Source organism: Aotus nancymaae, unplaced genomic scaffold (assembly GCF_030222135.1).
Source record: "Aotus nancymaae isolate 86718 unplaced genomic scaffold, 86718_ANA_hifiasm-v0.15.2.pri h1tg000012l, whole genome shotgun sequence".
In the NCBI taxonomy this organism is placed as follows: domain Eukaryota; kingdom Metazoa; phylum Chordata; class Mammalia; order Primates; family Aotidae; genus Aotus; species Aotus nancymaae.
The window spans coordinates 7,715,628-7,727,900 of NW_026988423.1; the positions used below are offsets into that span (position 1 = coordinate 7,715,628).

The 12,273-nt window shown below is 40.5% G+C and overlaps 1 long non-coding RNA gene across 2 annotated transcripts in view; it reads left to right on the top strand.

Annotated features, from left to right (window-relative positions):
• Positions 1-12,273, top strand: part of LOC105719249 (uncharacterized) — a 287,306-nt gene that overhangs the window by 217,876 nt on the left and 57,157 nt on the right. For both annotated transcript variants that reach the window (XR_001107938.2, XR_010342392.1), the window contains 2 exons: positions 6,760-6,840; positions 8,528-8,662. This is a non-coding gene — a long non-coding RNA (uncharacterized LOC105719249). The remainder of the gene's footprint in view (positions 1-6,759; positions 6,841-8,527; positions 8,663-12,273) is intronic.

The following is a 12,273-nucleotide window of genomic DNA, read 5'->3' on the forward strand; positions in this document are numbered from 1 at the left end:
CTGAACTATTTTCCCATATGTACTATTTTATATTCCTACCAGCAATGTCTGAGACATCAGTTTCTTCATATGCTCATCAGCATTTGGTATTGTCACTATTTTTGTTTTAGCTGTTCTAATAGGTGTGTAGTGATATCTTATTGTGGTCTTAATTTGCATTTTTCTAATGGCTATGTCAATTATCCTCCCCTGTGCTTATTTGTTATTATACTGATATAATAACATGTCTTTTGCTCATTTTCTCATTGGATTTCTTAAATTTGAGTTTTCAGAGTTCTGTATACATTCTAGATATGAAGCCTTTGCCAGATATGTGGTCTGCAAATGTTTTTCCTAGTCTGTAGTTCGTCTTATCTTCTTAACAGGGTCCAATATGAAGCAAAAGTTGTTAATTTTCAAAAAAAAAAAAGATCTTGGAGGTTTTTAATATCAATAATGTAGAACTATGTCACTCTTCGAAATGTTTGCCTTGTATTCAGTTGTATGGATGTATAATTATTTAATCAGTTCATAAATGAAGGGCTGATTTATTTAAAGTACTTTATTTGTATTTAATAACTTACAATTAGAAACAATGCTGCAATGACTATCTATGGATATTCAACTTTGTATATGTGTGCAAATATGTCCTTAGGATAAATTCCTGAAAGTGGTATCGACTGGGTCAAACTGAGAGAGGAGAGAGAAAGAAATCAACTAGAGCAAAAGAAATCAACTAGGCAGATAGGGCAAGAGTCCTCCCCAGAATTCCCTTATAACAAAAAGCAGCCTAAGAGGCCGTTTCTCTTTTAGGAAAGAGCAGCCTGAGTGATCAAGCTGCAAACACGGATAAGGAAGGCAAGTTCTAACACAGAAAGGGGACTCTTGTGTGACATACATACAGTGGGCCCCAGTGAGCACAGTCCTTTCCCTTCTTGGAAATACTCAGACAAGGAGGCTTGCACAGGGACAGTGCCTGCAGCAGCACGGACAAGAAGAGCTACCCTGGATCAGGCACTTCCAAGTTGGAGGGTTCTGTCCCCTACCTTCTTTACACATGTGCAGTAGGAAGAAATAAGCAACGTGGCATTAACTCAGTCTAAGGATCCCCCGGTGCACTAGAAAGGCAAGGGTGGGGACTGTCAGAAATTCGGCACCTTATGTAAATAAAGCACCACTCCCCACCAACTTGTCTGCGTTTCACTGTGAAATGGCAACCCATCTTTCTGGGACCCCTTTCTGCTCCAGAGAGCAGAAACTTAAGAGAGATGATTTAGGGTATCTGGTGGAAGAAATTTCTAAGCAGCAAAGTGTTCAAGAGGTGACTTGAGTGCTGTTAAAAGCATTCAGTTTTAAAAGTAAAACAGAGCATAAGAGTTCAGAAAATTTGCAGGCTGACAATGAAATAGAAAAGAAAAACCCATTTTCTGAGAAGAAATTCAAGCTGGCTGCAGAATTTCATAAGTAATGAGAGGCCAAATGATAATTACCAAAACAATGGAGAAAATGTCTCTAGGGCATGTCAGAGATCTTTGTGGCAGCCCCTCTCATCACAGGCCTGGAGACCTAGGAGGAGAAAATGGTTTTGTGGGCAGGACCCACCTGCTGTGTGCAGCCTAGGGACTTGGTTCCCTGAATCCCAGTGGCTCTAAGGATGTCTAAAAGGGGCCAAGGTACAACTCAGGTTGTGGCTTCAGAGGGTGCAAACTCCAAGTCTTGGTAGTTTCCATATGGTGTATAGCATGTGGGTGTACAGAAGTCAAGAACTGAGGTTTAAGAACCTTTGCCTAGATTTTAGAGGATGTATGGAAACATCTGGATGTCCAGGCAGAAGTTTGCTGTAGGGGTTCAGCCCTCATAGATAACCTCTGCTAGGGCAGTGTGGAAGGGAAATGTGGATTGTGAACTCCCACACAGAGTCCCCATTGGGGTACTGCCTAGTGAAGTTGTGAGAAGACTGCCACCATCCTCCAGACCCCAGAATGGTAGAATACACTGACAGCTTGCACCGTGCACCTGGAAAAGACACAGACACTCAACACCAGCCTGTGAAAACAGCCAAGAATGGGACTATGCTCTGCAAAGCCAGAGGAGCAGAGCTGCCCAAGGCCATGGGAGCCCACCTTTTGCATTAGTGTGACCTGGATGTGAGACAGGGAATCAAAGAAGATCATTTTGGAACTTTAAGATTTGACTGCTCACTGGATTTCAGACTTGCATGGGGCCTGTAGCCCCTTTGTTTTGGCCATTTTCTCCCATTTGGAATGGCTGTATTTACCTAATTACAGCCATTGGGTAATTAGCTGTTCCAATTCTAGGAGGTAACCAATTTGCTTTTGATTTTACAAGCTCATAGGCAGAAGGGACTTGCCTTGTTTCAGTTAAGACTTTGGACTGTGGACTCTTGAGTTAATGCTGCCATGAGTTAAGACTTTGGGGTACTGTTGTGAAGGCATGATTGGTTTTGAAATGTGAGGACATGAGATTTGGGAGGGGCCAGGGATAGAATGATATGATTTGGCTGTGTCTAACCAACTCTCATCTTGAATTGTAGCTCCCATATTTCCCACATATTGTTGGGGATAATTAAATAATTGAATAATGGGGGCTGTTTCTCCCATACTGTTTTTGTTGTAGTGAGTAAATCTCACGAGATTTGATGGTTTTATAAGGGGTTTCCACTTTTGCTTGGCTATCATTCTTTCTTGCCTGCTGCCATATAAAACATGCCTTCCACAATGGTTGTGAGGCCTCCCCAGCTGCGTGGAACTATGGGTCCATTAAACTTCTTTTTCTTTATAAATTACCTAGTCTCAGATATGTCTTTATCAGTAGTGTGAAAACGGATTTGTATGTGAAATACACTTGTCTTGTTCCAGTTCAAATAATATTTTAATTTTCATCTAGATTTCATTGTTAATCCAAGGATCATTCAGGTGCAGATTATTTAATTTCCATGTACTTACATGGTTTTGAGGATTCCTTTCGGGATTGATTTCCAATTTTGTTTCACAGTGGCCTGAGAGAGTACTTGATACAATTTTAATTTTCTTAAATTGACTGAGACTTGTTTTGTGGTCTATCTTGGAGAATGTTACATTTTACTGATAAATAGAATGTATATTCTGCAGTTGTTGATTAGGATGTTCTGTAAATATCTGTTAAGTCCATTTGTGGTAGTATATAGTTTAAGTCCATTGTTTTATTGCTGACTTTCTGTCTGGATGGCCTGTCTAGTGCTGTCAGTAGAGTATTGACATCCCCTACTATTATTGTGATTTTGTCTCTCACTTCTTAGGTCTAGTAGTAATTGTTTTATAAATTTGGGAGCTCCAGTGTTATATATGTTTAGGATTGTGTTAGTTTCCTATTAGACTAGTTCTTTTATCGCTATATAATGTCTCTCTTTGTCTTTTTAAACTGCTGTTGCTTTAAAGTTTGTTTTGTCTGATATCCGCATAGCTACTCCTGCTCACTTTTGGTATTCATTTTCATGGAATAACTTTTTTCACTCTTTTACCTTATGTTTATGTGAGTCCTTATGTGTTAGTTGAGTCTCCTGAAGACAGCAGAAATTTGGTTGGTGAATTATTATCCATTCTGCCATTTGGTATTTTTTAAGTGGAGAATTTAGGTCATTTATATTCAATGTTAGTATTTTTGTTGTTGTTGTTCATCGTGCTATTGTTATACAGAGCCTGTGAAATTTATGCCTTAAGGAGGTTCTATTTTGGTGTATTTCAAGGATCTGTTTCAAGATTTGAGCTCCTTTTAGCAGTTTTTATAGTGCTGGCTTGGTAGTGGTGAATTTTCTCAGCATTTGTTTGTCTGGAAAAGAATATATATTTCATTTATAAAGCTTATTTTCACTGGATACAAAATTCCTGGGTGTTAATTGTTTCATTTAAGGAGGCTAACAATAGGACCCTAATCCCTTCTAGCTTGTAGGGTTTCTGCTGAGAAATCTGCTATTAATCTGATAGTTCTTCCTTTATAGGTTACCTGATGCTTTTGCCTCACAGCTCTTAAGATTCTTTCCTTTGTCTTGATTTTAAATAACCTGATGACTATGTGCCTAGGCAATGATCTTTCTGTGAGGAATTTCCCAAGCGTTCTTTGAGCTGCTTGTATTTGGATGTCTAGATCTCTAGCAAGGCTAGGGAAGTTTTCCTTGATTACACCCTCAAATATGTTTTCCAAATTAGATTTCTCTTCTTCCTTGGGAACACCAATTATTCTTAGGTTTGGACATTTACAACAGTTCTAAACTTCTTAGAGGCTTTGCTCATTTTAAAAAATTCTTTTTAATATGTCTTTGATGGATTGGGTTAATTCAAACGCCTTGTCTTTGAGCTCTGAAGTTCTTTCTTTGGCTTGTTAGATTCTATTGCTGAGACTTTCTAATACATCTTACATTTCTCTAAGCTTGTCCTTGATTTCCAGAAGTTGTGATTTTTTTTTAATTTATGCTATCTATTTCACTGAAGATTTTTCTTTCATATCCTTTGTAATGTTTTTGATTTCTTTAAGTCAAACTTCACTTTTATCTGGTGCCTCCTAGATTACCTTAATAACTGACCTTCTGAATTCTTTCTCTGGCAATTCAGAGATTTCATCTTGGTTTGGATCCATTTCTGCTGAGCTGGTGTGATCTTTTCTGAGTGTTAAAGAAACTTGTTTTGTCATATTACCAGAATTGTTTTTCTGGTTCATTCTCATTTGGGTAGACTATGTCAGATAAAAGATCCGGGACTCAAGGGCTGCTGTTCAGATTCTTTTGTCCCACAGGGTGCTCCCTTGATATGGTGTTCTTTCCCTTCCCTTGGGAATGAGGCTTTTTGAAGCCGAATGAGCCGAACTGTAGTGATTGTGGTGTTCTGGGTCGAGCCACCCAGCAGAGCTACTGGACTCTGGGCTGGTGCTATGGAGTGTCTGTAAAGAGTCCTGTGTTATGAACTGTTTCTAGGCCTTTCAGCCCTGGACACCAACACCTGCTCCAGTGGAGGTAGCAGGGGAGTGAAGTGGACTCTGTGAGGGTCCTTCATTCTATTGTTGTTTAGTGTACTAGTTTTGTGTTGGTTGGCCTCCAGCCAGGAGGTGGCACTTTCAAGAGTGCATCAACTGCAGTACTATAGGGAGGATGCAAACTTGCCCTAGGTATTCCTGGTTAAGTATTCAGCTTTCTTAGGAGGTGGGCAGGGCCCTAGAGCTCCCAAAAGAGTATGTCTTTTGTCTTCATCTACCAGGGAAGGTAGAGAAAGACCAACAGGTGGGGGCAGGGTTAGATGTGTCTGAGCTTAGACTCTCCTTGTAGGGGGTCGGGGTTTGCTGCAGCTGCTGTAGGGGTGGGGCGTGGTTCCTAGGCAATGGAGTTATGTTCCTAAAGAGATTATGGCTGCATCTGCTGAGTCATACAGGTCATCAGGGAAGTAGGGGAGAGCTGGCAGTCACAGGCCTCACCCCACTCCCATGCAGCTGGCAATCCTAAAGACCAGTCTCACTCCCACCAAGCCCCTGCAGCAGCACTGAGTCTATTTCCAGGCAGCCGGTGACCAGGGCTGAGAACTTGCCCCAGACCACCAGCCTCCTTGCTGAAAAAGCAAGCCTACTCACAGTTTTTTGGCATCTCAGGGAGCCTACAGCGGTGATCCAGTCCCTTAAAAGTGTCTGTGGATTCTCTCAGCTTTCTTTGTATGTTCCTGCTGTAGTTCTTGGAGCAAAAGTTCACGATATGAGTCTCTACACGCTGCTCTGTCTGTGCAAGTGGGAGCTGCAAGCTAGTCCTGCCTTCTATCTGCAATCTTGTCATTTAATTCCTATAGGATTTTCTGACATAGAAATTTAAATTTTTATTTGGTCAAATTTGTCTATTTTACTATTATGACTCCTGCGTTTGTGACTTATGTAGAAAGAAGAAAATGTTACATAAAAGTCTCCCGTGTTTTCTCTTGCCACTTTAAGAGTTGTAATCTAAAACACCAGTTTAGGTGGAATAGATCATTTTTACTCAAGGTGTTTGAGAACCTCAGCATGGGCTCACCTGGGAGCTTTTTAGAAATGCAGAACCTTAGGTCCCACTCAAGGCCATTTTGAATCAGAATCTGCATTTTACTGAGATTTCCAGTGATTCATAGGTACATTAATCTTAGAAAAACTTTGGAGTGGGTTGTGTAGGTTAGTGTTTTTTTCTTTTATTAAACAATAGTCAGATCCTATAGGATTGATGAAAGAGTGCTGTTTCAGCTCGAGTTTTCACTATGTGGTGCACAGAGAATTTTAAATCATGCTAAAGATTCAAAGATTTCAATTCAGAAAATTATGAAGACTATACTTGGTTTTCTGGGTCCACTCAGCTAAGGATTAATTTTATGAGAGATTAAGAGAGAGCTAATCTAGATCTGTGTTTAAAAGGAAGTAGTTACAGAATGTCTGGTTCTGTGATCTGGTTGTATTCCTTTCTGGTCATTGATTTGAATATTCTCTCACTGACCGAGCCTGATGTTTTCCTCTGACAACCCTGTGGAGATTTGTGGAACCTGACTTGTTGCTATCAAACTCTAGAAATGTTTTTTTATTTGTGGAACCTGACTTGTTGCTATCAAACTCTAGAAATGTTTTTTTTTTTTTTTAAACTTCCTTGATAGAATCATCCTCTTTTGTAACTGCCCACTCCAAGCTAAGCCCAGGTAGAACTGGCAGTTGGCTTGTTACTCTCACTTCTCTGGCCTTTTCATACACAGTGGAATTACATTTACTTTGTCCTCTCTTCCTTTCACACAGAGCCCAAAGATGAAAACAGAAGTAATTAATGGCAGCTTTCCTTGGGCAAGAAGAATAAATAAGGAATTATCTCATAAACAGGTACTTCCCATTCCCCTGATCAGCTACATAGTCATGTCAGTATTTTGATTCGAGACCAGCCTGACCAACATGGTGAACACATCTCTTTTAAAAATACAAAAATTAGTCGGGCGTAGTGGCACGTGCCTGTAATCCCAGCTACTCAGGTGGCTGAGGCAGAAGAATCTCTTGAACCTGAGAGGCAGAGGTTGTAGTGAGCCAAGATTGTACCACTGCAAACCAGCCTGAGTGACAGAGTGAGACGGTGTCAAAAAAAAAAAAAAAAAAGGAAAAGAAAGAAAGGTGCTATTTCTGTCCTTAGACGATTCTTGTGAGCAAATTCTCTTTCAAGTAATTTGCCAAATTGATTTAATAAAAGTCCATATGCTTCAAACAAATTCCCAAAGCCTCAGATGCCAGGTGGGTGTTGGTCTTTTCTGGGAAAGATGTTTCACAACTGGCTGTAACCTTTCATTTCAGTATTCCAAACCCTTGGCCCAGCCAAGGGAGGTGCCTGTTTTCTTTAGGAACTGAGTGACTAGCTGTTAGATCTTTGTTAAATTTTAAATTTACTCAATGTTCTTCTTCTTTGGATTGTGTGAGACAGTTAAGTTGGATTTTAATATTCTCCAAACCACCACTGGTACCTTAGGCTTCTGTCTCATGGAATAAATTCAGGGAATATGAAAGCTTGAACAAGATCATGGAAGTATGACCGTGATATTTTTTATTTCAATCTCACATATATTCTTTTAGTCCTTGTTGGTATCAGATACTTTACTGAATATCAAGATGCTGAAGGCTTGCTCCCATCATTTAAGAAAGGGAGTCGTAGGATTAAAATGAATAATCTTCAACAATAAAAATATAAGTTGAAAAGGCAAAGACTGTTATGTATTAAAGAATATAGGACCAGTAACCAGGGTATCTAAATATGAATTGCATCTTTTTCCTCAGCTAGTTGTGTATCTTAGTTTTCTTCTCTATAAATGAGTAAAATGAACTTATCACCCCACCTTGAAGGATTATCTTGAGAACCAAATAGACCATGGATGTGAAAACAGTTAGCGAGATAGGAACTTTATTATTTTTATTTTCATTTTTTGAGATGGAGCCTCGCTGTGTCACCTAGGCTGAATTACAGTGGTGCAATCTTGGCTCACTGTAGCCTCTGCCTCCTGGGTTCAAGCAATTCTCATGCCTCAGCCTCCTGAGTAGCTGGGACTATGGCATGTGCCACCATACTAGGCTAGGTTTTGTATTTTTATTAGAAATGGGATTTTGTCATGTGAGCCAGGCTGGTCTTGAACTTCTGGCCTCAAGTGATCTGCCTGCCTCAGCCTCCCAAAGTGCTGGGATTACAGGCATGAGCCACTGCACCCAGCCAGTCAAACAGAAACTTTAAATTGTCACTCTTGGCATTCTTTGCATATGCAACTCTATGCAAAATAACTTGCAAGCCAACATTTTTAGTCATTTTTATTACTGTGAAATAAGGGAATCCCAGGCCAACAGGGTGGAGAGTTTATACATAGCTGAGTCCCCCAGAGCGTCTTTGACAATTACATTCTGCAGGACTGTCTTCATGAACTGATGCAGGCACCATGAAGTCCCGCATAACCTGTGTTAACCACCAGTTGTCATTTGGTGTGTTGTTGGATTGCTTAATGGGGAATAAACTGTGTTCCTTCTTTTGTTCTTTATTGAGAAAATAAACCACAGCAATCGTGAAATTAGAACTTTGGTAAAACATGTTGCAGAAGAACCAGGAAACACATTGCAATTGAGCCTGCTGGGTGCTGCTGCAAGTTTGGGGGTGAACAGCAGAATCAAGTTCTTATAGGTAAGCAGACAAATGTGTAGAAGGGGTTTTTGTTTTGCTTAATTTTGAGTGGTGGTGGTGAGTACAGGGCATGATAGAGTACCAGAACATTTACATTCCATGAGATGAAAATAAAAAAATGTAAGACAGAATTTGAATTATAACATTTATCATGTGACCTTGGGCAAGAAAAATAATCTGTAAGCATCATTTCTCTATTTGTTAAGTGTCAACAATGCCCACCCCGCTCCATAGGATTTCCATTAGCATAAGTGAGATAATATAAAGTAACTGTAGCGTGTTGTGTTTAGTAAATAGTTATTATTGTGATGATTATTTATAGAAATAGCTTGGAGATCAACTGTCTTTCACAGTAAAGACAAGGACTTAATCAACAAACTCATTTTTCACTTGAGTGTCACAGAGGAGGCATGCCACTCTGAAATGTATTGTTCTTGTCACCAGGGATGAAGTCTGCAAAGCAGAATGTTTCCCTAATTTGATTGCAATGACTGAGGTGGAAAATGGTCATGTGAGTTTTTGAAAGAAATATTTTCTCTAATATAAAATTTTTGAATTGATTATTTTTGTTTCTTAAAACAAGTTCCATTCTTAGAGAAAAAGAAAAAATGTCAGTAATGCTTATAATACCCAGTAAAATAAAGTCTCAGTAGCTCACAAGGCCCCCAAGAAACTCAGCTCAAAGACCATTTAGCAGAAGGTAAGGCAGCATTCTCCTACATTGTAGGCAACAGATCTTTTTCAGATGAACAAGATCAAAGTTTTCTCATTTTGTAAATATTTCTACATTAACAAAAAATGTATGATCTTTTTGTATATTTACTAAATACAGCTATGGCCTACATTAATGTCATGAATGATTTCATATACTTTTGAATGTTCTACTTTGTTTATTTTGAGACAGAGTCTTGCTCTGTCACCCAGGCTGGAGTGCAATGGTACCATCTTGGCTCACTGCAACCTCCACCTTCCAGGTTCAAGCCATTCTCATGCCTCAGCCTCCCAAGTAGCTAGGACTACAGGCACCTGCCAGCATCCTCAGCTATTTTTTGTATTTTTAGTAGAGATGGGGTTTTACCATGTTGGCCAGGCTGGTCTTGAACTCCTGGCCTCATGTGATCCACCCGCCTCGGCCTCCCAAAGTGCTGGGATTACAGTTGTGAGCCACTGTGCCTGGCCTCTAATTATTCAAAATACGAAAAGTTAAGGGCTAGTTCTTTCCTACCTCTCCATCCCTCATCCTGCAAGACATGCCCATGCTCTGGTTTGGAAAATCCACTAGAAGGATTAAGAGTCCTGGTAAGTCATGCAGAGTGAAGTAGTAAGCTCAGTGACACTCAGCATTAGAGAATGGAAACCCAACAGAAAGAATGTGCCTATAGGCATAAATAGAATTGCTGTGGAGATTAAGAAAATATACAACAAAATTGATCTTTAATCTGTTAATTAATGATTGGGAATCAGTTCTCAATTTTCTCTTATATCTATCTGGGTCACCACCTAAATGACCTAATCCAATCCTGTATCTCTACATAATGGCAACTCCCAAATTTATATTGCTATGATTAGACTCTTTTCTATACTTTAAACTGATCTATGCAACTGCCTACTGGATATCTTGAATTCCTCCTCAGAGTTGTTCCTTCCCCATGCTTTATCACTGTAGTGAACAGACATTCCATTCTTCTACTTGTTCAGAAAAAAAAAAGTTGGGTTATATCTGACTCTTGATATCACATCACACATCCAATCTGTTAGTAATTTTCATCTCTATCTTCAAAATATAACCTCAGACTATTTCTTACTTGCTACCACTGTCATCTGCTATTGTTACAGTAGCCTCCTAACAGACCTCCAGTTCCTGCTTTTTTGCTCCTATGGTTTACTGTCCTCAGAGCAGGCAGAGTGATTTTTCTGAAATAACAAGTCAAATAATGTTGTTTCTGCTTAAATCTTTCTAGAACTGAGCACAGTGGCTCACACTTATAATCCCAACATTTTTAGAGACCAAGGTGGGAGGATTGCTTGAGACCAGCCTAGGCAACATAACAAAACTGCATCTTTACTAAAAATAAAACAAATTAGTTGGGAGTGGTGGTGCATGCCTGTGGTCCCAGCTACTCAGGAGGCTGAGGCAGGAGGATTGCTTGAGTCCAGGAGGTGAGGCTGCAGTGAGCTGACGTGCTGCCACTACACTCCAGCCTGAGTGACAAAGCAAGACCCTGTCCAAAAAAAAAAAAAAAGATCTGACTTTCTAGAATCTGAAGTCTCTGTAGTGGCCTGTAAAGTCTGACATGTCTTACAAGATCTGTCTCCCTGACACTTCTCCAATTTCATGTCCATCCAGCTCACTGCACCCCTGCCTGAATTTCTCCCCAGCCTCAGAAGCTCTTTACTATTCCTCAACTATGCTCACACATTCCCACCTCAGGGCCTTTGCACTTGCTGTCATGTCAAATAAGGTTTGGTTGCTCACTGTCTTCAGATTTAGATCTCAAGTCTTCACCAGGAGCTCTAGTGTGTAATCTATTCCAGATCACCCCACATTTGTCTCTCTTTCTCTATTCCTTAACCAAGAGTATCAGTCAAGTGTCAATCAGGAAAACAGAAATCATTCTTGGTAGTTGAAACAGGGAGCATTTAATGCAGAAAATTTGCATCTGTGATGGAAGAAGCTGAAAAGCTGTTGGAAACGGGTTTATAACATCAAGAAGAATCCACACAGAGACAATGGATCACTCAGCAAGGGTAGTTTACTATCTGCAGAAAGGATACAACTCTCTGGCAGTCTTGCCACGAGAGCACACCTGAACAAAGGAGACAGGGACATTTATAACTTTCATAACTTGATGCAATCGCTCTCCTGCAGTGTCCAGTTTCCATTGGCTGGAATGGGACCTCACATTCTATGCTTGACACAACTGGCTAAAAACTTGGAAATTTCCTGAACAGGTAAGGGGGAAAGCAGACAAGGAAGAAGAGGAAGCTAGACAGGAGAAGGTCAGGAGGGCTTCCAAATAAGGAATGGCATGCACCAGGGTTTGGAGCTTGCCCAGTTCTGTTCAGACATGTCGGAGCGAGTCAAGGTAGCTGATTTAAGACATAGCTGATTTAGAGAATATATATATATATACACACACATGGGTATATATCTATTATAATAGCAGATAATGGCCATAGAGCAAGAGATTATAAGTCCTTATAATGTAGTCTAAGATATAAACTTTGAAGCAGAACTTTCCGCTCTCTCACAAAAGCCAAACAGTACAGACACTGAGGCAATCCAGAAATTAGAGCCAGTAGGGAGCCACTAACCCCTTCCCCTAGGAGGGAGGGGCAAAGGCATCCATATCACCTGGCCACAGTGGTTGTGGTGGAAGCTGCAGCACTGAAGAGATGCAGCCGCACTGCAGATGCTGCCAAGAGAGGGAGATCTACGTTTGGCATTTCCCTTCCACCTGCCCTGGTGCCTCCCTCCTCCTGTCCTCCTGACTCCCTTCAGCCTCCCCCTGGATGAAAAAACTGATGCTGAGGCCTGCACTCTAACTGCAGGGGGCAGCACCCACCACCCCTTTCCCAGCCCTGTAAGGACAAGGAATGAATCTGAGACA